The 27,003-nt window shown below is 48.5% G+C and overlaps 1 protein-coding gene across 1 annotated transcript in view; it reads left to right on the plus strand.

Moving 5' to 3' along the window:
- Positions 1-679: 679 nt before the first annotated feature.
- LOC144170478 (clavesin-2-like) overlaps positions 680-27,003 on the plus strand; it is a 52,898-nt gene continuing 26,574 nt past the window's right edge. The window contains exon 1 of the mRNA XM_077700309.1: positions 680-1,402. The gene's annotated coding sequence lies outside the window, so the exon portion shown is untranslated. The remainder of the gene's footprint in view (positions 1,403-27,003) is intronic.

The raw sequence follows: 27,003 nt of genomic DNA on the forward strand, positions 1-27,003 counted from the left end.
ACAACGCCATGTTCGACCGTGTTCTTGCGTCTTCGTTTTGTTTTTACTATTGTATACGCCTTGACCAGCACCTGTACGTTCAGTTCTGACATAACAGAAAGCTGCAGTGGACCATTCAGACCAACTTGGTTAACGCTTGTTACTGTAAACCTTCTTAGTCATTGGAATGTTCACCACGTAGCCCAAGGGCGCGGGTTCGACACCGACGGCGGTGGCTTGTTTTCTGATGGAAGCGAAAAGTGAAAGCGCCCGTGTGTTGGAGATTTCGGCGCACGTTAAATATCCCCAGGTGGTCAAAATTAATCCGGAGCCCTTCACTGCGGCGCGCCTAATAGCCCAGGTGCAGCCTCGGCGCGTTAAACCCCGCAATAAATCAATCAAGAACGTTCACCATGCGTGAATCTACATTTCAAAGCACAATTACGCCCCGTTGTGTTTCTCGCGCAATATGACAACTGCGGAGAGCAACGTCCAAGCCCGTTGTATCCCTCATCAGTCTTCCTCAGAGAGAGAATCTTTCCTCGCGTGTCTTTCCATGTACGGTTCCCTCACCGACATCCTTCGCCCCTCCTGCCTGACGTGTCATTCACTACCTGCCTTGTAATTCGTGACGTCCCGCCCGCCATCACTTTTCACATCGAGTGAACGCCCACACCTCGGAGCGCATCTTCACAGCCAACAAGTCGCCTCCACGTGAACGCCGGAGACGTGGCCGTACAAGACGGACGCGTCGTAATGATGACGTCAGGTGCTGGCGCTGCGTGCCGGTAGGCCGCGGCAGCGAAGGGGAAAGGGACCCAGGGAGTCTCACGCGCGCCGGGATCTGATCTGGGTCAACGAGGAGAGTGATTTCGGCCCCCTTTTTTCCGGGACACGCAGTGCACAACCTTTTCAGTCGGGCCCGGATAGGAAGATCGCCGACCGCCTCCGTCCACTGCGCTCGCCGCCAACGCTTCGGCGGAAGTCCGCTCTCTGCTCAGCAGCCTCCCACCTCGCGGACTTCATCGCGCACGTCCACTCACTGATCCCTCTTCCGTCGCGCCGCGCCACTCCGATCTGCGGTCGACAGCACCGAGTGATCCCCGCTCCGACCATTGTTCTCGGAACACTGGGAACAAACTTTGTAGCTGCCTGCCCTTACGGGACCCGTTGACGTAAACTTGTTAGGGGAGTTAACCTCGCGGTCTTCGTTGCTGTTGTCGACCCATCGGCGACGCGTGGAGAAATACACCTGAAGCACTGGAGGGACGGTTCAAATTGCTAGGCGTGTGATTTCAGCCAGGTGCAACCTGAACGCAATACATCGGTCCCTGCCACGGTGGATTTTTGCTGCGACTGGCTGACGACCTGAGGGTACAAGGCTACAACTTGGACCTCCTATCTTCACCTCAAGGCACCACAGGTGAGCTTGGCAGCGGTTGTTTTGAGTGTAATTTTTGGTTAGTCGGTTGTATTCTGTTAGTAGCTGCGGGTTTGCATCTGTTCCAATGAGTTGGCCTGACGTAAACAAACTTTTGCAAGTCTTCAATGCAGAAAGTTAAAGAATTCCAACTGGAAACAGAAAGTGAAGCTCATGTTCCAATGGACCTTCCTGTCACTCGATATGTAGGATCTTTCTGTGACTCAGTAAAACGGAGTTAATTCAGACCGCGCTACTCCGATAAAAAGGTAGGAATTATTTTAGTATAAAAAAAAAATGTCGTGGCCATTTATCGAAAAGTTCACGTGTAGAAAAGGGGTTTAGAGACTCCAAAAGACGAGTGCACTTGTTGGGTAATGTATACAGCAAATGGCGGCAATCTACTCTACGCATTCAAAATGTTTGTTTCGCATTATGCTGTGCAATATTTGCCTGCTTCCTTATTCAAGTTTGAGCCTTGACCGCTAGTTCTCAGTATATACTGCAGTGCTCACGCCTATGGCGGCAATGCTCACGTGAGGGCCGCAATTTCAGTATGAAGTCGTCTCAAAATGTAATGGTGTTTTCCGATCGATATTTTTGCTTTTCCTAACAGGTTATTTTTCTCGCTGTTAAGCTCATTGGACTAAATCCGCTTCCAGTCGAAAAACAAATTTGAGTGCTTTGGCTTTCGTGGAACTCGCAGCAATGTTTCGCAATTGGAATTGATTGATTAAATAATAGGCTTTAACGATCGAGAAGAGGGAAGACGCCCTGGTGTGAAAAGGGAAATAGAGGGGTGGGTGGGGAACAAAACATGTGGATTATTAAAAAGCCACATTCAGTTCTTGTGTAGTCCACTTGCGTTCCTAAAACTCCCATTGAGGAGTACTATAATTGTTGTACAGTTTGAGCGCATCCAATTCTAGAGAAAAGTTCACAATCTTCTTACGTAACAAGGTGCCACCCCGAACTTTTGCGAGTTTTCTTGCACATTATTCGGGTAGTAATGGAAAGCGACGACTTGATCTCGACCCCGCACAAAGTTAGGGCATATCTGTATCAAACGGTAAAAGTGCAAACTAAGCAATGGCTTCCCAATTAACGAGCTCTTAGGGTAGCAGGTGCGTTTGGCGTGGAGGCCATCCAAATTGATCAAGTTCCCTTTAAAATTTCATTTTGCAAAACAACGCCTAGGTCTTCGCCAGTAGAGTGCGTTTTGTGTACGTTTTATGCGTACTCCGTTGCTCGGATGGGATATTTACGGATGGGATATTTAAGAACAGCCAGAGTGTTCTACCGGTACGCCATATCGTCAGCAATGCGTAAAGGCACAAACGTTAGCTGAAAAACAACCGAAGGCTCGAATGCCTTTGTGAGCCCACAGCAATGACTATCGGCAGCCATACAGGGGTAAGGAGAGCCTTACCGTTGTTAATGCCGAAGGAAAACAACGAAACAATGGGAGACCGAAAATATTGTGATATACGCTTTCATGTATCGTTTTTTTTAATTGGAATCGGCAACACTTCCAGATAAACGCTTTCACTTTTTCTTTCGGATCCGGAAGCACTGTGAAAGCTTTATTTATCGCCAACACAAGGCGGCGCTGCGTGGTTTGCTCGTCGCATCAGATCCGCGCTCGCTTTATGCTTTGCTTTTGCAAAGTTTTTTTGAAGTGGGCTACCGATTGCGGCTATCGATAAATTCGGTAGCCTACATCGCTCTAAATACGTAATTCGAGTGCTCGAAGAACGCTAAGATCGGGAAAGAGAGCAGAATCTTTGAGGCAAGTTTCGTATTTACCTGATGCGCGTAGGGTAGCAATTTTTGGCTGAGATAGTTTCTGACCCCTATTCTACTAAGTGCTGAATGTCTTTTTCCCTGCGTTCTGCAGGCGTTTATGATTTTAAAAAAAAGTTGAAGAAAGTGTTGCAGGGTCCCTTTAAGGAGGGGTGTGCACCGCCAAGGTGGTAGCATGGCTGGTGTATTGTCGCATGCGGGTTTTTAGAAGTTGCTGCGTTTAGACAGTGCGTCGGATTAAGTTAGCTCAGACCTACAATGTGCCGATTAAGAAACTAGCTCGGTTGAAGGATAGTACAGTTTACTCAGCTGAACAAGCTGGACTTTTCTGTAGGGTTGTTTAGTAAGGCCGAAAACAGGTAGACCACGTGACTGGGGAGAACGAACAAGCGGTGATGGGAAGAGAAGTAGAAGTCAGCGAACTAGGAAGGACATCAGAGTGCTCAGGGGGTTTGTCCAACTCTTGGCGGAAGCACTTGGAAGACTCTGGGAGCAGGCCATCTTCTTTCAGTGAACCACGGCTTGATGAGGCTGACACCTTTGATGATGACGACAGCGATAATGCCGAATGAACGGCGCCACATCCATATTTCTATTGCCACTGAGCGTAGTATATTCCAAATAGACATTCTGATAGGAACACTTCGCTTCGAAGTTGAAAGTCTACCTATATATAGCGCTATGCTGAACGCTACCAAAATCACCCGCCAGTAGCCCTGATTGTTTCTAGTATACCTTTTTGTTTGTGTTACCTGTTACACTCAACTGGCCAGATACGGAGATAAGACACGAGACACTGATAAGGACAGAATGGAAGCATTCCCAGACTTTTAGGACGTGCCTACAAAGTTCACGTTGCGGCGGCAATGAGCTTGGAGCAACACACTGTGATTTGTGATGAGGACAAGTACGAGCTGATGGCTCCAGTGAAATGGAAGTGCCCTTGGAATATTCTTTAAGATAAGGTCGCTCTTTTTCTTTCACCTTGATTTCTACGCAGAGATCAGCGCCTACAGAGCGATATTGTTTCCTTGTAGAGTAGGGTGAAACTGAGACAGTGGCGCACGCAGAATGTCTCAGGGCTACACTAGAGAATTTCGGGGCTACACTAGAGAATCGATACTTAATTAGGCCTAATATACCATACAGTCTCTTGCGACAGTGTTTTTCCTCACCTGCCTCCCCCCCCCCCCCCTTATATAAACTGAGGAGGAAACGTGTGCCGTTACACAATCGCCCCTGCCATTTTTTTTATGTCTGTCGTGCCGCTTGACCCAGGGGGGTAGTGTTTAGTATTGAAAGCACAGAGTCAGCGTTCGTCAACATCTGATCCATAATGCGCCACTTCGCCGGAACCCAACCCGAGCCACTTACAACCGCACCAACAAACATACATCAACGAGCAAACTGCCTGCGGAATACGTGGACGTAAAGATATCCATCGTCATTTGTTTTCACATCACGTCATCGTTTGAAATTAATTTATTATTTTTGTGTGGTACTGTTTCCCTAAAGTAACTGCACTCTTCGACTGCTTGCCGCACTGGAGCGACATGACCGAAACCGGTCATTTGGGCCCCGTTGCATACCGTATTATGGAGCCCCATGCACACAACAGACGGTTATAACACAGGAGGTTATCGCGCAGTCGGAAACCAGTTGCCGGTAAGCAGTGCTAAGATGGTTGCAATTGCATACTGCGCGCACATTGAAGACGCAGTTGTAGGAAGGAGAGGGGCAGGAGGGGGGGGGGGTTCAAACGGACACTGTTACTTCACGAAGTAGGAGATCGACCACAGTGCGCATGCGCGGAAGGCCCGTATACTGTTGGCAGAACAGCGCAACGTCACAAACATGCTTCAAACAGCGTACAAGGAATTATATCACATGTTTAACGGCGTGAATGACGTGGCATGTATGGGATGAAATTTTGATGCTGCTGTCGAACTGTTGTTCGAGCCCGCTGCATCGTGACGAACTCGCTGCTGGTCGGTTAATAAAACAGATTGTTGGGAAACAATAATTCGAACCTCCAGTAGCCACAGCCAGCAGAACTAAGTGTTTCAGAGAGACGTCTAAGTACGCATAGTACTCGTACATCCAGCTGCGGGTGGTGGTTTACGTCGTAAAACATCAAAGCACAACGTTAGACGTAAGATCGTAAACTCGGCGCATGCCCGACATTTGCTGCTGTTTATCACACAAAGGGTTACTTACTCGTAGAGCAGCACATACTAACTGTTCATTGGCCAACCCGTACTCGTAATACTGACGCAAAAGACAAAAGATGATGATGATGATGATGATGATGATGATGATGATGATGATGATTATGGGATGACTCATTCGGTAATACGGCGATTATGTACGATTTCGCATTCAAGGCTTAGGTACCTCAGTACTTGTTTATAGCGAGCCGAGCACGCAAAAAAATGGCAATTCCAATACTTCCCTCTTTTTTAGTAGCTGCGGCGTCACTTCTCCTTGTGCCCAGCAACCTCCAACGGGATCCTGAAATTAGAAATCCGACCACGCGCTGTCTCTCTTTCTCTCTCTCTTCTTGTGCGCAAGGAATTACACAAGTACAGCAAATAACATACGGGATATATACCGACCCACAAAGCGCAATGTATTCAGCAGCCAAATATCTAGAGCTGCTAATTCTTAAACGGAATTTTAGCATCATATAAACGTAATCGTGCACGGTGTTTAGTAGATGTGACGGAAGATGTCGCATGCGTAGTGCAAATTACGAAGCTCGAAGTTTGTAACGAGGGTATATGGTGTTTTTCTTAATCATGAAATCTTACGTGAAAAGGTCTTATAGGTCATAGGAAAAAGTCGCGGAACTCAGGGGTTGGTTAGGATTGCGGCCAGGCTCAATCTGTGATTTTCCACTGGCAGCAACGACCTCTCCGTCTACCGTATAGTTAGTGCAAGTGTACTCTTCTAGTAAAAAAAAAATGGCGAGACAGTGTCTCAAGTAGACATTTAACGTAAAATTAGCAAGCTCTTTTTATTAATGTCCGCATTGTGTGCGTCCACTCATCCAGCCAAGGAAAGCAGCGGAAGTTTATTTCAGGCGCTCACTACGAAGATCTCAGAAGGGAGAACTCTATAGGCGTCCTTTGTTATAGCGTAATGAACTCCGGCGAAGACGTGGGTCGGATTTGTAATGCTTTCGATGCCTTCTTAGCATCCCCGGATTTAATATTAACCTGTTGACTTGTTCTTGCCGACATTAAGCAAGGTTGCGTATATTCAGATAAGCAATTTATGCAAAATTCGCGTGCTCGCGATCTCATAAATGACGTTCTGCAGGAGTTTGAGCGTGCCGTCGTTGCGGACATCACGTGTTAGGGGTAAAGGGAGACGATCGCTCTGAGCTTGCTTTTCTTGTGACAAATGCTTGAAAATTAGTCTTGAAGCTCTGAACATATCTCCAACCAAAAAATGTGGTTCGGTAAGTGATCGTGCAGTGGAGAACCGAGGAATACAATACATTTGCACTAACAAGGGTGAGCAAATATTTTTACAATTGATATTTTCCGGACTTTTCTAGCTATACAGCGGCTTACGCAAGTTAACCGAGTCCACACAGTCATCTCCTCGATTGCATAATTATTTCGCGTTGCGTCAGACTAGCAGGTGACTGAGAGCGCGGCCCGGTACGATGTCGATCCATGGTTTCTGGCTTCCTATGTAATCCTGTTTATATGTTACCTATTTAAATTAATTGCTACCCACAGGTTTGCCGGTGCTGTAGTCCACATGGACGTCAACGCAAGCCAGGCACTTTTCTAAATCACCGCATCATTGCTTGCGTGGTAGCGCATAGGTTCCTCAAATTTGTTGTGTATACGGTCGTATAGCGGTCGTTTTGTATATTGAACCATGTACCAGCTGTTCAAATTGATAAATGTACTTGCAGTGAGGCCTCAGCCCACAAGGAGAACTGTGCAAGCAAAAGAGACACGCTGAGCTTGTTTTATTTCGGTTTCCATCCTTTGTTTTGTTGTACGTTGCCTTTTGCGATAGTATGCACCCTTAAAAAACAAAGTTACATTTAAGCTACATTACACCGGCTTCAGTATTGATCAGTACTCGGGTTAAGTGATCAGGTGATTTCCGGGATACCCCGAAGAATGCGGCGAAATTCAGCTTCAGTCCTCCTCAGAAAGTTTCCTGGTGCTTTTCGTTTTGTTTTACTTTCATAGAGCCTGCCGAAGTTATTTTTAGGGTCCCGGCAACGTTGGTGAGCGCTGGTAACCGAGCTCGTATGTTGGAAAAAAGGTCGAGGAAAGGCACGAAATGCTTCTGAGTCATGAGGAAACGGTGTGACCTTCTTTTTGTTAAAGCAGAATGAAAAAGGAGATGAAAAGAAGCATTTAAGTGACTTTTTTTTCTTCTTTCAACTACAATATCACGAAGGCTCTGATGTGTTCTATTTCCTCCACTAGGCATTGCAAAACCACCCGAGCTGGGACGTAGCTGCTGGCTGCATTACCAAAGAGCGCGCGAGCGAGTGGAATTAGTACGGTGCATGTGAAGGAGGCACCCCTTTTATTCAAATTTTTATTGCTCTCGAGGATAATCTTTGATGGGATTTTTTAAATTATGAAACTACCTTGTCGGCAGGAAATTATGCCCCCCGGGTACACTGACTCACCCAGTGACTCACTCAGTACTGTGGTACAGTTACGTACTCAGTTGAGATCTAGATCTGACTCTCTGAAATCTGACTCGGAAATCTGGCTCTTTGAACCGCAGACTAAAAACATGTTTTACTCGTGCTGTCACGGTTAGGGCAACATACTTCAGGATAAATTTTTGTGCTAGGCTTAGGGAGATTTGAGGCTCCGTAGATTACGTAATCGGTCCCCTGGGGTAAGTTGTATACAAGTCAAGTTGTAACAGCGCTAACATGGGACAAGGTAAGAATTACCAAACATTGTCACTGTCCCCCGGTAATTATTACTGCATCCCGTCTCAGCGGTGTTCCACCTTTACATGTAGCAACTCGTGGAGCAACAGTCTCGTTGTATAGGAGGCCAGTGCAACTAGTACGAGGTCCTTCACGAAGAGCCAGAAATTGACCTGAACTCACCTGAAGGATGCAGAGCCACGTGCAGACAAAACGAGCATGCGCCGCAAAAGTTTGAGACAGCTTAGTAATGCTTCTGTAATTCAATAAAAAAACAAATAAACGAAAAAAGACATGCCTAAGCTAAGCCGTGAAATAGACTTTCACAGTTACAGGAGGGCTGTGGTTTGACACCCCGAGTGCGACCCTCAAGAAATCGGGGAGTTCTACTGCGGCAGCGGTAGATACCCTTTTCGGCGAAACTTATCCTCGTTTGCAAGTACAATCTTTCATTATCGACGCATCGATAGCAAATACCGTCGTGGTGATAGATTAAAGCGGCTAATAGAGCACTAGCGGTGAAACCAAGCGACCGAAAGTTCGTTCCAACGAAAACGTGCGACTGAGTGTCGTCTTTTTGTCACTTGTCTTCGAGTCTATTTTTTTTCCAAAGTTTCAGCTGTCACGGTGAATCGCTACCCAGTATGCTTAGTCGCCCCTTAGTTATTTTCCTTGTTTTTTATACATGAATAAACACAAAAATTCAGAAACGCGACCTAATCATAAAGAAAAAAGGAAAATACCATCCTTGGCGTGATTACATAGCATCATGCACACATTGCAGCGAAAACAGCAGGTTACAGCAGCATACTCAATGAAACCGGCTACAAGTCACGTTGCGCTTGTAAGCAAGTGCGGCCAAAGCGCAGTGAAAGCTTCATTTTAGTAGGGGTGTAACAACAGTGTCCGGCAGGGTGTTCTGCTGTTTAATACATTTGAGAAAAAATACGCTTGCGCTGTGAATGAGTGGGATGGACATTCAGTTTTCTTGCTATTTCCTTTCGTCCGGATGTATACGTTGCGGGCTGAAGGTACTGACGTCGGTCCGCTGCTGCATCGTCATATACAACCTGTTTTAAGAACAAACATCCAGGGAGGTTTGCCGGAGTTTAACAGCGTCCCACTAAACAGTAAATTTGAATCTATGGCGCTACTACCATAACTATGCGCATTGGATAATTTTGAATTCAATCTAATTTATTCGTGGGAATTTTAATTTTCGGAAACCAAGTCACACTTAAGAACTATGCGTACGCGCGCAGCGCGCTGGTTTTTCGGAGGCTTGGAATGTTCGCACCTAACGAGAGTACACATCGCCCCAATGGGGCATCCCAAAACAAATCGCTCTCACAGATTTTTCAGCTACCATAGCGTATAAAAAAATACTACGTGCCAGATTCAGGACTGCCGGCATACAGTTTTTGGGAACAAGGGTAAATACGTGGAGCGACATTTTTAGTTTTAGCTGCATTATCGAGAGGTATAATACAAGGAGTGCTTAGGCGTCCTCGGATTTTTTAATGTTTTTAACACAATTTTATAATTGTCAATCTTTCTTGCGCGCAAACACTTACCGTTATGAGCCGTTACGAACCCTTATTTGTTTCTTTCCGTGCCTGAACCGGAACGGAACTTGTATTTGTAGAACGAGACAGGAACCGGAAGGAAAACATTTCGTCCCGACGCCCTGCCTTCATGGCATGCAAAGCGTATGCAGGCGGTAGGTTGCGTTGGCGGTAGGCTGCAGTAGCGTATAAACACCGAAGTACGGAGACGGGACAAATTACCGTAATTACCCGATTCTAACGCGCACGTTTTTTCGAGAAAAATAGGCCGAAAAATCGCATGCGCGTTAGAATCGGATACTAAACCGAAACTGGGAAACAGCAGAAATTTCGTCCCACCCATCGCCATCGCCATATCAAGATGGCGCCAAAGCCTTTAGCAACATGGAGGAAGACTTGCTCCATGTTTAGCAACAATTTTTCGAACGGAGGGAACATAAGCGCCTATGGTTTTCTATCGGCGTTCACACAAATCGTCAAATCGTTCCACTTGCGCACTTCATAACAGCAATGGCAGCAGCGGCTCTCACGCATTCAAAACGAGCGGACGGCTGAAACGTGCGGCTCTGGAGAAGCTCGCGGGATGGGCGTGCGAGGCGTGGGCCACGATCCCATCGACCATGGTTGAACGTTCGTTCAGAAGTGTGGCATCGCGAACGCTCTTGGCGGCACCGAGGACGAGATGTTGTGGTCAGCGGAAAGCGACGAGGAGTGAGATGAGTGAGATTACTTCGGGAAATAAATCGCCCATTTCTCCCGCATTCGTTTGTCTGGGTTATAAAGTTCCGTGCGCGTTACAATCGCAGGTGCAAGTTTTTCGGGGTTTTTTTTTTTTTGCCAGGAAAATCAGGTGCGCGTTAGAATCGGGTGCGCGTTAGAATCGGGTAATTACGGTATGGCCACCATATATTCAAAAAGGACCTGACTTGAAATTGTTTTCATTGCAGTGTTGGTCCTTTAGAATTGCCATAGCAAATCCTTTTGTGGTTTCTAAGGCGACAAACAGGTTTATCTAGGAACGCCAAATTTGCAAATAAGGACGGGAGCACGCCGCAGATGTGTTAGCACTCTTCCGGTGTCTTTTAGAAATTGGAAGTATATAGTTACGGAGAGATGGAGCTAAATGAGAAGGAATAATGATTTTTGCGAAATTCAGGGGAACAATAAAAAGAAAAGGTTTCCCAAAGCCTTATAGAAGCTTTTAAATTGAAGAGCTAGAACTGATAATCCTCACATGGAAACCATTTGGGTTTCTTTATTTGGGTCTTTGGTTTGCGGCGGCGATCAAGTTATGCACAGCCAGCAAACAGCCGAGTCCGTGGAAAACGCTGTGAGCTTGAACGGAACTGAACCCCCAGAAACGAAGAAGCCATTGATCTGCCGGAAATCTGCGTCCGTATCGAGAAATGCACATCGTTGGTTCGAACGGCGCTTCCGAAAAAAATCACAGGGCGGCCTGAGAGCCCGGTACATCGAACAGAAATATTAGCATGGCAGCATTTCAGAGACCCAACACCAGCGAGCGCTAAAACGAGTGCAACCACCGTGACATCAGTGAATCGACACCGTGCCTTTCTCTACGGGCTTCTCAGATGTCGCATCGCTGAACCGTCAGTCAAAAAACGTACGCCAGCCACCTACGAACAGCGTACCTTCCTTGTAGAACAAAAGAAGACGGAGGGAGTTATGTGGGAGGGGGGGGGGGGGGGGGGGGGGATGCTGAGCGGAGGGCGGGGCCCCTCGGAAGAAGGGTCAGCGGCAGTAGGATCTGCTTGGCACCAGGGGAGATCCGTTTTCTCATCTCGCTCTCCCCCTCCCCGCTGCCATGCCTCTCTCGACAGCCGCCCGGCCCCTGAACCTCCGGGGGGCCCGCCTGACCCACTTGCGATAAAAGGCGAAGCAGCCACAGCCGAGGGGGGCACTCAGCGGCGAAAACGAGACTCCCAACGACGTGGTCGACGCGACGTCGCCGTTATTGAAAGTGGTAAAGAGGTAGGTGGTGGAACCGCGTAGCTCCGGCTTGTCGTATACCCTCGCCCCTTGCGTCCACAATAAAAACAAAGGGCCTAAAGAGGAGGCAAGACTGGGAGACGTAGGGCAAAGAGTAGAAATGAAGAAAAAATATCTATAACGGTGAAACGGACGGATTTAGAAGCCGTAACGGGCCCGCGAGCACACACGCACATGCTCGGTTGGCTCCCCTCGTCTGAGACCGCTGTCGCTCCCGGGTCATTGTTGAAACAAAGGCGCGTGGCCAGACATTATCGCCGCTCACGAAAGTTAAATATAGCGCAGGACTCGCCGAACTCGTGGCCAGGGGTGCGCGAATATTGCGGAAATAAATGGCTGTTGTACAGCAAACCTTAACAGGCCACATCCGCACGGTCATGCTCGTAGTGAAACACTAATGTTTGTGGGTTATGTTTGTAGTTTATATAACACACTTCGTGCCAATGCGTCACTCTTCGCTTATATTTAGTAGCTTGAAACAGGACGCAGAAGCACCCTAGGACATCAGAAAGTTAAGCTGGGAGAACATCTTATGCACCTATGAATTAGCCAACTGAAAGCACAGAGCTAGAGAGTATGTACTGAATAATGTTGATTGTAAAATTATCATTGCGTTATTGTACATGTGCATAATTGTTTTTCTAAATTTTGTACACTTTATATAATGCTGTAAAATTCTTATTCTGCGTCCTGGTTAGAAAAATACGTTACAAAAATGATAGCGCAGAAGACTGGTATCCGATTGCAACAAAAGTTCCACGTGTCTAACTCAGATGGGTTGCACAAGTCGTGAGTTTAACGTTCGTCTACTTCCTGAGCGATTATTTCCGTTTTGCGTTTGTTCTCAATGTAGGTCGCTGCCGTTCGTGTGTGACCAGAGTGAGTACGCAAATAGAGAGCCGCCCCCAAGTCGAACAAGGGATTCTTACATATCCTTATTTAGCCTCCACCCGTAAGAAACCTGCTCGGCTCAATCAGAGCGTGGCCTGAAGAGCGCGGTTTGCGTAACGCAAAACGTCTGCTCTTAGCTCCCTCACTTCTTTCACTACAGCCGCTATAGACAAAGCAACGACCGGTACGCAACTCAGCTTCCATTCGTAAATGTGCGTTTAGAAGAAACATTAATAGAAAAAAACACCGTCATCATTTACATACGCCTGCGTGCCCATTGCATGCATAAAAGAAAGTGAGCCTTTCGCTATTACGAAATTTATTTTTACTCTCGTTTCATTCGAAGTGTTTTATAGGGCATACTGTGCCGACAGAAAAATCATGCGGGCTTTTAACGAAATACCACCTACAACGAAATCAGCCTTTTTCTGATTTCTTCGTTATAGGAGGGGTTCACTGTATGCAAACCGTCTAAGGGAAACATCACGATGGCTCATTGCAACCACAACAAGAACGCAGCGTCCATAGGTTGTTGTCAGTCCCATAGCGAATATAGAATGGATGACTGAACCAACTCGGGCAACACCGTGGAGGGCTGAGGTTCGGCGGGTTCTTTGCCCTGGACTCCTCACACGGCGGCTAAACAAAACCGTCAACACAGATCCAGAAATAACAAATGCTGCCCTAAGCGCTAGGAGAACTTGCGCAGGCGTAGTCCCCGACAAGAGATTTTAATCACAGCGCTGCGGATGGGTGCGCGATGTTATCGCGAGGGCGCGCCATTCATGAAACAACGCCTATAAGGAAACACTGGCTTCAATCGGCGCCTTTATAGACTGCGTTTTGTCTTTCTTCCGCCAAAGGGAAGTCCTGAGCGTCGGAGCGTTGCATAACCTATCAATAAAGCGCGGAGATAATCCGCTCCTTCGCGTGTAAAGCAGAAGAACAAACAAACGAGTTGAGAGGTGTAGATAGAAAGCATGCGGGAAGCAGGCTGAGATGAAGTAACGCGAGCCGCAGGGAACGCGGTAAAAGCAGGCAGCGCCGTAATAGGAAGCTCGGCAAGCGATAATTTCCAGTCACGCGGCGTTTCCCCAGGAAGCTCGCACTGGCCGGCACGGCTGTTTTCCTCTTTCCTCTTCAAGAATCGCACGAGACGGACACAGGGGAGCGGGAAGATACCGGTTGCTGTTGTTCGTTGCTGCATGCGGAGGAAGCACCGTGTTTCCGTTGTTGTTTCCAGAGTTGTTTAGTCCTATTTATTCTCTTTCCTTCTTAAAGGGGGCAGTATGGGACGAGAGAAGGAAACCTAGTAATGAAATCGCAAACGCGTAGACGTAAAGTTGATGTGGGCTCCTTGGTGTTTTCCGGAAAGCGGCATTTTTTATTCTGTATTAAATTTTTCCCTGACGTCGATCCATATATGACCGTATTTAAGTGCAAATATGTGGGGCATTGGATGTGTGGGGCGAAAACAAGGCGAAAAAGGTGGTTTCAGGGGTCTCTTTAGCGCAGTCTGAAGCGAGCCTGACAGACTCTCCAAGATTGTATTTATGAGTGAAGGTACATAAAGTAGCGCCACCCAGTTGTGCTCTTCCTGTAATCCCTCACCCCCTTGGACCGGTGAGCCTCCTCCTTGAATAAAGACAATCAACCAATATTCAATCCGATCCGATCAATTAATTCAGACACAATGAAACGGGGGCTATTCCGAGAATGCTTAATACGAGATAAAGCAAGCATGAAGCGGAATGAGGAACTGTTTGTCTACACACACGACATGGAATGGCATTAACTTAAGGAGAGAGAGAGAGAGAGAGAGAGAGAGAGAGAGAGAGAGAGAGAGAGAGAGAGAGAGAGAGAGCAAATAAACTTTATTTTACCCATTCGTACTGACTGTGGACACTCTGGACCAGTGAAGGGTGTCCTCAGTCCCGGGCTTCTTGGATGAGCCCGGCCGTCCCTGCTCTATTCACCAGTCGAAGTATGGAGCAGGTTTCAGAGCTGGGAAACAAAAAAAAAAATCGTGTTTTTTTTTCTTCGAGCGCGTACCTAATGCTTGTTTATTTTTTCCTCCACCTAAATGATCAATGCTCAAGCGTGGATCACTCCTGGCTTCCATTTTGCATACTTAAAGACGCACAGCTACACTGCCTCCCAGCTTATCAGGAACGTAGATTGATACGCACACGAACGGTCCCTCATACAAAGTCAAGCAAAGCTTGCCGCATTAAAATAAGCGCAAGAGTGGGAATTCTAAAACGCGTACCCGTTTACTTACCTGCAAAGCTTACCGCCTCAGTCGGTCTTTCTCAAGACAGGGAAAGGGAACGTCAGTTGCGCCATCTTGCAGTGGGCGCCATCAAAACGTCAGAATTCCAAAGCGGTCCTTTCCGACAGAGCAGCACGGCGTGTACCAGTCGTTGGACGCGTCAGAAGAACGCGCACTGAACAACTGGCGGGAAGGCGGTCATTTTCGACGCGGCCACAGAGAGCAATCCCGGCGGGAGAAAGCGACAACACAGAAAGGGGAAAAAAAAAAGTGCGGCCTCTGCGTTCGAAAGGAACACGAAGACGAGACGGGAAGGGAGCTCGCCAGCTGTAAACAGGAAACGCGCCTTCATAATCGACCGGTCTCGAATCCAATGTCGCTCCCGGAAGTCGGAAGCCCGTTGCTTCCGGAGACAGGATTTTCTTTCAGGCGCCAGCGCTCGGGGTTACCTTAGCTGGAGCACGTACAACGAACACGCGCATGGCGGGGAATTGTTCCGACCTGGTCAGCCGTGCCTCAAGTCCCGAGGCGGCGTTAAGGTAGCTTCCTGCTGGGACAAGAGGAAAGAAATATGCTGCAAAGCGTATCCAAAGCGGAGATAGCATCGCCCGCTGCCATCACGTAGTACCTGCCGCTCGGCCCTTGCTTCCCTTCCTTTATAGGCGCGCACGTATCCAAGTCTCTTCTGTTCGCTGGAAGCACCGAGTTCTTGCCGATTGCGTGATGTTGCGCAACGGAAAGGGAAGATGGCCGAAAGCTAGACAGAAAGGTCGACCAATTGCGCAACAGCTTGATAGTACTCCCGTAGGCTTTGGGATGTTCCTGCATGGCCCAGAAAGATGTAAACCGGTCGTACTGCGGAAGTGTGACATCTGCTGCAAATGAAGCGGTTTGAGGGATACAAGAAACGCGTTAATTCCTAGCCGTGCGTAACAGGGAGATCGTGTGCTTATCTAAAAAGAAACAAGAATCACACACGATCATGGAAATGTCGCACAACCTACAGTGGTTGGCTTACATCTCTGTGGTTATGATGATTATCTGAGGAGGATATTTTGTACGGTACACGACTTTCCAGATGTAGTCATATCTGTAGGTTGATTTACCCGAATTATGTAAGCGGAGGCGATGACGCCAAAAACGTGCTAAAAAGATTAATATTTCTTCCGAGATTTTTTGTCGTCCCTGTGTGATAGTTTCCAATTAAGTTGGTAACTCGTGCCGAGAAAATGTCATTTAATGCGCTGTAAAGTAGCTCTAACCGTGCATCGCTACGGAATATTAAGAATTTGGGACACTCGCGGACTCCTAGTTCTTTCCTCACCCTGCTCCTCCCGTAGTACTGTAGCAAAGAAAATCATAAATGCATCACCGCACACTGCAAATGAGATGGCGGTGGTAGCTGTGGCGTCTTCCTTCTTTCTTGTCTTTCTTTTTTTTTCCTTTCTTTCTTCCTTTCTTTCTTTCTTTCTTTCTTTCTTTCTTTCTTTCTTTCTTTCTTTCTTTCTTTCTTCTTGCATCGCTCAGCTCTCACAAGGTTTGCTGGGCGTTGTCGCTTTGTTCCCGGTTTCTCTTCGGCACGACGTTGCTTCTTCCCTGCAGCCCACTTTACTTGATTTCGCCTTCTCGCCAACTACGTGCTCTTCCTCCGAACGCTTCAGACAGGAGTGACATAACGCTTGCAGAGGAGCCAGTTGTTCTGAAGTCTCCCTATGATACCACTATTTTATTCCCGCCGCACGCTCCGGTTCGTTTTACTTTTCCGGTGGTTTATTCATTTTCTTGCTTTCCGGGCTGTTCAAGACGCTGACAGACAGACAGACAGACAGACAGACAGACAGACAGACAGACAGACAGACAGACAGAAAGACAGACAGACAGACAGACAGACAGACAGACAGACAGACAGACAGACAGACAGACAGACAGACAGACAGACAGACAGACAGACAGACGGACGGACGGACGGACAGACGGAGGGACGGATGGACAGACAGACAGACAGACAGACAGACAGACAGACAGACAGACAGACAGACAGACAGACAGACAGACAGACAGACAGACCAAAATTTCTGTGTTTAAGTAGCCCAAGAAAGACTATCGTCCTTAAACGTATGTCGGTTACGTCTTAGGAAATGCTACCATTAGTGATAGCACACCATTAGTCAAATCTTGCAGAAGTAATTTGCGAGTACACTGCCCGAAGATTTCTTGCAAAAATCCCTCCAAAGATAACTACTGTTTTGAAAGGGTTCACCCGTATTACCACCGTACCTGCGCCCCTAAAACGTACCAAGACGCTGGAATCAAATGGGGCAAAGGAAAGAAAAAAAAAAGCAGTGTATGTTGTGATTGCAAACAAACCACTGTGCGCGAACAGGGTTCAGCATGTCACGGCCTCAGTTGTAATTAAAAAAAAAGCAATGTATGTTGTGATTGCAAACAAACCGCTGTGCGCGAACAGGGTTCAGCATGTCACGGCCTCAGTTGTAATTAAAAAAAAAGCAGTGTATGTTGTGATTGCAAACAAACCGCTGTGCGCGAACCGGGTTCAGCATGTCACGGCCTCAGTTGTAATGCCCGCGCGCCCTTTTCTGCGCACCTTCACCACGTTGCGCCTGAAGGCGGGCGGTGTCTAAACGCAAGCGATTGTCGCGACAGCGCCTCCCTTGATTTAAGCTCACTGTGGGGCAAGGTCGATGAAGCCAGACGTTGGCGGTGACGCCAGCGACCGCCTCCGAGGGGCATTACGTAAAAACAGTGGCTGGAGCAACGAACGCATCCGAGCAATGCGTGTATGTCAAGGTCCGACGGGCGACTGCTGTTGAGTACTCGCGGGCGTAGTAAGGACACTGTGCGTTTGTTTACAGAACGACAAACGACGCTGCCGCGTGTTTCTTATGGAATTGAGTTCAAGGCGACTTTATAACGTCAGCGGGGCGTAATGAAGCCGTGGTACCTCACGTAGTCATTACAGTGTGCTTCTATACGCCTACACCGTTTTACAGGTTAGGTAATTAAGAGCTTTTGAAACGCCTATCATCCGGTCCCCCTCTTTTTTATTCATGCGGCAGTTTTTTTACGCCGAATCCGGACGTGGTATAACGTAATGGAGCTGGTAAAGCGATATGCGAGGATGTAGTATTTTGCTGCCACCATTTTGTGTCACAATTTTCAACATTTTACTTCCGTACAATTTGGGCCATTTTTATGCGTACCATGTCAAGCTATGACCCCAATCGCCCTTCGACAGTTTACGGGTCTACACAACTTTGATAACCACGGCAAGCGCTGACACACTTTCTTTGGACAGCGAAAATGTGTGAGCGCTTGGCCTGAGTTCCGCTGCCGCTGTAAGTGCCCCGTGAAATTGACAGCGATGCACTTCCACATTGGACTCTTGGCTGCCACCACGACTTCATAGTTTGCAGCCTTTATTAGGACTGTCTATTAAATTTCCGATACTACTCCCAAAAATGCTCGCTGTTTCGCGATTCGAAAGCCACTTTCTGGTGACCACGGGCAGCCCCTGCGGCAGACGCAACGGAACAACATGGTTCGGAGGCTAGAGGGCTAGAGAACCGCGTCATAGTTCTTCAGCGTGATCGTAACATCCTTTTTGTGTGGCTACCTGGTCACTGTTGAACAATCGTAAGTGAACTCCCCGATGGACCAAGCCGGTAAGCTCACAGCAATGCACGTGTCGTCACCTTTTCTCTCTCGCATGCCGACTCAGCGCCCGCTGGAGGAGTCTAGGTCAAGGCAGAAAGTTGGGCTAGTTGGTTATCTGACTGCATTTTACAAGCGAAAAAGAGACGTGGACGAAGAAGTACACAGGACACTCGCTAGTGTCCTGTGTACTTCTTCGTCCACGTGTCTTTTTCGCTAGTAAAATGCAGGAGTCTAGGTCATTTGTCCATCAAGATTACCTTAGAGCAGTGTAACTGACGGGGATTTTGAAACGCCGGTATAGACCAATGACCCTCCTTTGGCAGGCCCCTGCAAGCGTGTTGTCTACCTCTACCACACGGATGCCGACAATTCTTACCTCTTACCGCATTGGTCTTGCTCGTGGAACTACTGGATATATTGCGCAAACAGCCGGCCTAGGTCCTCCGATTCATTCACTCGTGGAGCGGTTCTTGGGTGATTAAAAAAGCTTTGACCTGTTCCGTCGGCATTATGTATTGCCTATTTTATATTGTTCTCTGCAAACCGAGTGCTTCCTTTTGCAGGTAGAAAGCAATGTAACGTTCATATATGCAGGCCTCTTTTGAACAGGCCTCTTTTTTGAAACATGCATGTCGTTCTTTTCCGCTGATTTGAACAGCGGAAAGGGAGATTGTCACAAATCGGAAGGGTGATTATTCCAGCTCAGGCAAGCAGTGACTACGACGAGTAAATAACGAAAAATTTCAAAACGTGCACCCACCACCAGAAGTTCAATTTCCTATCCAGGAACCGCCAAAAACGGAACGAAACGATCCTGCAAAGGCAACCCTGTGGTCGTGCCATGCTAGAAAAGGAAACAAACACGTACACCTTTCTTCAAACCTACCTGCGGCTCCTTTTTCCGTCCCCTGTTCTGCGCATCACCTCTTCTTGATGCGGACGGGCAATTCGTGCCCAGCAGTCCGTGAAAGGATGACGCTAGGGTGGCATTATCGGCAGCGGGTGTAAGACGTGCGGTAACCCGAACGAGGGCCACACGTTCCTCGGTGTTTCATTTTCCGACACCGATGTGAATGAGAGCATGAACGTTTTTCTGCGAGCAAGCATGAGGCGCAAGCGGTTTCCTCTAGCTGGCGAACGGCTCCTCCACCGTATAACTTCTTCTCTCTTCCTTGCCAGACTCTTACGTGTAGAGGAACTGCTTGCATTTACATCGTTACGAAACAATGACACTCTCACGCTGCGAGCCCCGGAGCCAATTATGAAAAATCGTTGCAGCGCCGTGCACGATCCTTCCGGATTCGTGTCGAATCGCATGCGATGCGTGGATTAGGGTTTCTGCTAGATGGCGTTGGACTCAAATAGACTTTGAGCCGACAAGATTTAACTCCCAGTACGTGCTTAACACCACGCTGTGCCGCACCCAGACTGATTTCTGTCTGGAGGGAGGTCCCCGTCTACCAAGTTGCAACTTGGGCGAGCTGTCTTTCATACCATACAGCTAAGTGGCAATGCTATGCGAGCAATTACATAACTACCCCTTCAGTAACTAATAGACATTGAACAGCTAGCTTTTTATTTACTGGTCGCAGGCCGCATCATTAGGAACCGTATAAGGACAGCCACCTGATGTTCCGCATCTCTACTTCATGCTCGCACCCCATCTCTCAGTAGTTTGGTTGATATAATAGCTTTGCTGTGGCTGAAACAAAGCGCCCTTCATGCGTACAATACTTCACGAAATTATTCGGCCGACCTTTGTAATTGGGAAGTGCATATTATGAGCAACTTGCGACATCAACGAAAACTCTGCCGTCCGTAGGAGTTCGTGTTTACGAAATGCACGCCTAAGGGAAAGGCGAAGCTTTAGATGCGAGCGCAGTCGCGAGCGTCGGTGGAAAATACTGCGCAACTTGATTTCCCTCAGGCGACTAAGTCAACGGCCAACACCGCGGTAGCCCGGCGTCGCTTATCGCTTTTCGTTCAATGAGTATGAGCTGCCTTTGGGATACTCAACCGCGAAATTTTCGAAGTAACGCGTGCGTGTGTGGACATGTGTGCGTGTGCATTCCAGACTACCGCGCACTTGTTCGCTGCATTTAGCCCTCACTGCGTCACCTCACTTGATCGTTTGCTCGGTTGCAAGCCTGCTCGTGTCAGACTGATCAGTCACTAGTTCTCTATAGTGAGCGTTCATCTGTTTACCCAATCGCGGGCGTGCTCGCTACCTGCTGCCCTCATGTCTGCCCACTCCCTTGATTTCTTTTTCTCATAGTGCAACCAACGGGGGATGACTTTAATGAGATTAGCGTCCTTGTGCTACTCCACAAGCTTTAAAGACGAAATACTTAGAACTGTGTTTCACGGAACGCGTTATGCCTCAGGTACAATATAGGAGTGCAAGCCAGTGAGTGCGTGCCGGGAAAGGAAAACAGCATCGCCAAAGAAGCATGCATAGGACACTCCTGAACGTACGACACTAGCCGTTTGGAGAGGTGAAGGTACCGACGGGCGTGAACAGGGGGATCCTGGCGATGACGAGCGCACAGAAGGAGCTTCGGAGGGTACTGTCCAGGAGACGGTTTGCGTGGTGACGGGCGCGGCCGCAAAGTTAAACAGAAAGTTCAACTCAGCAGGTCCAAGTAGGCTCTCGCCTTCACAGTGCCAGAAAGTGCTTAGCATCCTTCGCAATTTTTCGGTCTGTTGGTATCTGTCCAACCGTTATCTCGCTGCACGCGTCCACACATGAAGCTGAATGAAGTGGAGTGGTGGGGAGAAAAGGAGTCGAGCGCAGTGAGGGGGGAAAAAGGCAGGAAAATTTGGGCTTCGAACCAAGGAGGCTTTGGGGGGAGAAGGGGGGTAAGTGAATTCGGTTTTTCAACACAAATCTCTAACACAAGCGGAAGAATATTCCGGCCACCCGTGGGGTTGAAATGACATTTGCGTCGTAAGTTTTCTAAATTACCATTTGAAATTTCCATGGCCATTTCACTAAAATATCAGTATCAAGTCATATTAACCGCCCGTGTAGCCGGGATAATAGCTGGGAACGTTCTTAGTACACCCTCCGGGCCCTTCCATTGTGTGTCGCATGCAGGGGCTCGTAGTCCAGTGGAGGGAGTTGGATCGAATTGTATTGGATTATTTCTGTCTTTCTCTCTTTTTTATTCGCGTGTTGACCTGGCCAGACTACATAATTAGTCAGTGTTGCATAGGTTCCACGCATCCTACACAAGTGCCTGGGGGCAATTTGCCCAGTATGGCATGCAGATTTGCCATGAAGCCAGTGCTGGCGCAATACGGGGCCGCAGCCAGTGAAGTGGATTTCCCTTTGTTGCTCGCACCTGTTGATATCCGCAGCGGTTGGCTGTTTATTCGGTAAAATAGACACATGACATTTTTTTTATTAGCAAGGGTCCTGTGCTGGTTATATGTTTTCGTCCTTTGGCAATAAAATGCCTGCTGTGAGGCAGCAATTCTATCCACCTTCCCTGTTCGTCCTGTCCAAATCGAGCTGTTTAGCGAAGAACTTCCTTTTTTGCTTAGTCGCAGTGCCCCGCGTAACGCGAAGGAAATACTGCCGAATCTTTCGAGCTGACATTTACGGTAACTTAGGCGAAAGCGGTATGATCATATATATCGGCGAAATGATTAAAAACTCTGTTAAAATCCTGGAACGCATCGATTGATTTCATTGATTGTACGGTTTAACGCGCCGACACAACGCAGGCGATGAGGCGCGCCGTAGTGGAGGGCTCCGGATTAATTTTGACCACCTGGGGATCTTTAACGCGCGCCGAAATCTCGTACACACAGGCGTTTTTTCTTTGACTGACTTTATACGCACGACGTCGTGTGGTCTGGCGGAAGCCACTATACGCACGACGTGAGTGACGCGCCAACGCGGCAGCCAAAGCAACCGGCGCCGCGCTGTTTCCAAGCGGCTCTATCGCCCTTTTCCGTCGCACCACGGGTCGCGAAGCCAATGGTTCAAATGACAGCCGTACAACGCTCCTCGAAATGGGTTTTCGTTTAGCTTTCGCGCTCCGTATCGCAATAAAAAAAAGCACAGCTAATGTTATGGATGCAAAGCACGACATAGAACCGGATAATGCATTTATTTCACCTACGATTGCAGCTATGCGACTTATTTAACCTGCTCTGTGCCACATTACGTCCTTGATTGACCGACCATATTCCAATTAACGATGGGAAATTTGGGGCTCTTAAATAACGTTCAGCTCCCTAAAAATAATCTAGGTTATAATTTTCCCGTATTTTTTATCTCGGCTTAAAATCTGCATAGTCAATGCAGTTCAGAAGCGCTCGGGTTGCGATCGCATCGAACCCTAACGGATGGCGGTGCTCTTATCCAGCCTCCGAATTAATACTGCGGGGTGGAAGCACCTGTCCTATATTTAGAATTAACACGTATATGGAGGATTACGTTGACCCATAGCTTAAACAATGCGGCATATTGTTCTACTCATGCGCGTTAAGGAAGTTACAGGTTCAAGTTCAGTTGCAACAAATTATTAAAAAACAAAGTCAGATGCACCCCCATTGCATTTTATTCTGATACGGGCTTCAGTGGCCACATGCATGCAAGCCAGTTTTCACCATTTCGAAATGAATACCCACGACATTTCATTTCAAACACATCCACATGTGTGGAGCAATGATAACAGCTTTCATGTTTGCTTTGATCATTAGCCATTTACGTACACTAAAAGTTAGAAACCAAATGTGCACTGAACGTTCCAAGAACTGCTTAGTTTATGTATACGTCGTGAAGGAACTCCCTTCATGTGCGAAGGGTTCGCTAGCCTGACCCCCCTCGACGATATGACGCCGACACGCAAGAAACAGAAAGAAGCAGTTTATTCCGGACAATAAAACAAAATGGCATGCGTAGAAGCGTGGCCTCCGCGATTTGCTGCTGGCGGCGCGCGCCGCCGGTAGCCGATCGCGGAGGCCACGGTAGAAGTATCAGCGTGTATCATAACAGTCATACGAGCAACCGCGACACTGAAGAAGAAAATGCACCGATCCTTCCGAAAATAATAGGGCGCTTTAATTAACACTCACGGCGATGTCCGATTCTGTTATCGTGATGTCAGAGTCTGTTATCGCGTTTGTGTACTTCAGTTTCTTTTGCAGTCGTTCAAGTCGTACACTTAGCCGCGAATAGACGACGTCCACTGTTTTTGTAGCTTTCACTACGAAAAAGGCGTTGTTCCGGAGTTGAAATTCTCAATGGCGGGATCGAAATCGCTAAAGCAACTAAATCGTGCCCCAACTTCGAATGCCATGCCGCCTCCGTCGAAGCCACCAAGGGTCTTGGGGAACCCGCCAACCCGTATGATGAGGGCGCTTTCAGTTTTCAGCAACTGCCGCGTTGGCGCCATAGTCGCGTCGTGCGTATAATGGCTTCCGCCAGACTACACGACGTCGTGCGTATAAAGTCAGTCTTTTTCTTTTCGCCTCCATCGGAAAAGCGGCCGCCGTGGCCGGGAATCGAACCCGCGACCAAGTCTGCAACGCATCGACACCCAACTAATGGTTGGCACCAATGCTGCATCAGGCGCAGTTTGCCTGCAGAAGTGCTTTATATACTGCCGTTATCACAAATGTCGCATCGGATTATCCGTACTTTGCTCGTTTGCTAGGCAGGATTATATTCTTCCAGTATCTTAGCAGGAACGAAATCTTCGACACCCCCCTTCTCTGCGCCTCTTACGATAGAGCCGGAAAGTTCCTTCCATAGTTCTTGAGGTCTTGATGGTGGTAGTAGAAGTGGTGGTGGTGGTGTTGCTGCTACTGTTGCTTGTGCTGATGATGTGAGGAGGGGAGGATTAGGAGAGGGTGAGAAAGAAGAAGAAGAAGAAGAAGAAGAGGAAGAAGATGAAGAAGAAGAAGGAGGAGGAGGAGGAGAAGGAGACGTGGGGCACTTGCGTACGTCCAGACAAGGCGTACATAACGTTCCACATAAAACCCCTACGACATCACACACAACCACGAAACAGCCTTTTTGGCAACGACGGCATTCTCAGGAACTTGTACAGCTCCAGTCGGTAAGGGCGCTCGCGCGTGCTTTCACCGCACCTAAGAATGTGAAACATTCGCCGGCGTTTTCCACTTCCGCATTATTATCATTACGCGCGCCGAAGCGCGTGCGTGCTACCTTTACCTCCTCCTCCTCGAGACGGGAGGGGGAGGGCAAGTGACGCGTACTTCCCCATCGCCGGCGCCGTCAGCTGGGCGCATTTTTTTTTTTCTTTTCTCCGCCACCGCTCACCGCGCTTGGCTTCCTTCCTCGCTTACAACCTTCCTTCCTACACACCGGCCTGCCTCGTCGCTTCCTTCCTTCCCAGCTCACGAGAGGGAGAGAGAGATACTACGTTCATCTCTCCACTACGCCCGCTCTCCCGCCTCCTTGATGGAAGTCAACAGAAACAAAAGGAGAAGCTTGAAAAACAAGTGGATCGGCCAGCCAGCGGGAGAACCCCCTGGCGCGCTTGCGAGCCCGAAATTGTCCATTGTGTTGCGTACACGCAGGTGCGCACGCAGGTAATCTGCATGGGCCGGCTAGATGGAAATAGCGCCTTCCCACCTTGACGCTCCCCTCGCTAACCATTCCTTTCGCTTTCTACATTACCAAAGTGCACTCGAATGTGAAGCTCCAAAATAACAGCAACGGAAATTAAGCGTTTGCTCAGCGAGCGCTGCCAGTTCCGTGAGTCAAGACAATTCAAGTGAATGTGAGCATCGTTCATCTTGACGCATCGAGCATATACTTCGTGCGCTTATTTAGGCCGACCGCGGTCGAGTCGCGAGAAAATTAACGGGTTGCTCGATCATTCTCGACAGGGGGCAGAGCTCCGCGCCCTCCTCTTACGAGTGGGAGCTGAACGCTGGCACAAATTGGCCCGGGACGTGTGGTTTTGCACGCTGTGAGCGGCCTGCCATGAGGGACGGTAATAGCTGTTTCCCGCTTCCGTACGCGACAGCATGGATGACCGCGTGTCAGGGCAGCGGGGAACGGAGCAGCGTACAAGTACGCGTGCGCACGGTAACCGGCAGCAATTAGGAACAACAATGTTCCCAGCGTCTCCGTAGGTTAGGCAGCTTTCTGTGAGCTCGTTCGGGCCGAGGGCTTGCGTATATTCAGGAAATTTAAAAATAAGTACGGGATCGCACTTTTCCTTTCTTCACATTTCAGTTCTTTTTTTTTTAATTTTTTAATAAGCGCACTTTTCATTTCTGCCGTAAGTGTTCATATCATTACTGCGAAGCAGTATATGTCTAACCACCCACCAGTTTTCATTTCGGGGAAGAGGATTTTCTCGGCGCCGCTCCGGGGCTCCTCCCTATCTCCACGGACCCCTTTTTCGCAACGGTTATCGCAACGGTTATTCCCCTTGCCACCACCTATGCCTCTTTCACAAGTTGTGCAGTCGGCTGACAGCGGCCGAAGCGCCGTTATCAGATTATTGCGGAGAATCAACAGCAACGCGAATGGTTCTAAAAACGCCCGAAAGCCGCCGCCACCACCCCCGCCGGGAATTTAGCCGCGGACGTTGCCGCTTCAAATTCCACCTCGTTCACCAACTGCGGGTCCCTGCCGGTTGAAAGCAACTTGCACCGTTGGAACGCCGGCGTGAGCGTGAGCCCTTCCGAGTGACATTGTCGCGTCGGCGGCCTCAGTGGACCAGTCGGCCATAGTTCTACTGGCGGAAGTATAATAATAGGTCTTAGCCTCGCCGCATATAAAGTTTTTCACTCTTTCTTCGCCTGTGTATTTCACGCCTAATTACGCACCCATTCCCGGTTGCCGGTTTAGGCGTGCACGGGTTGGGGGTGGAGCGACGGGGATGCACACACTGCAGGACTTGATTCCGCTACCGATGACATACACTCTGGGGTGGTGGCAGATTTAAACGGGAGAGTGTCATGGCTCAATGCGCCCTATCAGCGGTCCAGAGCAATTGAGAGGTTTGGATCTGGGTTATTGTGTTTCACAGACAATAAGACGCCTACAACTGGGCAGCGAAAGGCACACCCCCGTGCGGGTCTGCTAGTATAAAGGTCGAGGCCTTCGAGGGGTTAACTCGCTGGGGGACGGACGCGTGTCGTTCGCTTGGAGCAACAAGGGTGGAAACTGAAGAGGCGTCATCCGTAACAGAAGCGTGAATGGGCGCGAAAACAACGGAAGGCCGCTGCCGCCTCCGTTGCCGCCAGCTCCAGCTGGTCGAGTAGCTGCGAATCCCTTCCGGCTGAACAGAAATTCAACCGCTTGGAACGCCGAAGGCGGCGAATAGCGCTTTTTCAGCTTAAAGGGCTTTCAGAGCGACATGTTCGACAGTGTCTTTCACTTCTAAGGAAGCGCTCATGACCGATTCGTGGTTTATGCGTGCACGGCGTGGGAGTGGAGAGGGGGGGGACTTCTTTCTTGGCGCTGTGC

Source organism: Haemaphysalis longicornis, unplaced genomic scaffold (assembly GCF_048455015.1).
Source record: "Haemaphysalis longicornis isolate Haplotype H1 unplaced genomic scaffold, Haemaphysalis longicornis Haplotype H1 scaffold_2, whole genome shotgun sequence".
In the NCBI taxonomy this organism is placed as follows: Eukaryota; Metazoa; Arthropoda; class Arachnida; order Ixodida; family Ixodidae; genus Haemaphysalis; species Haemaphysalis longicornis.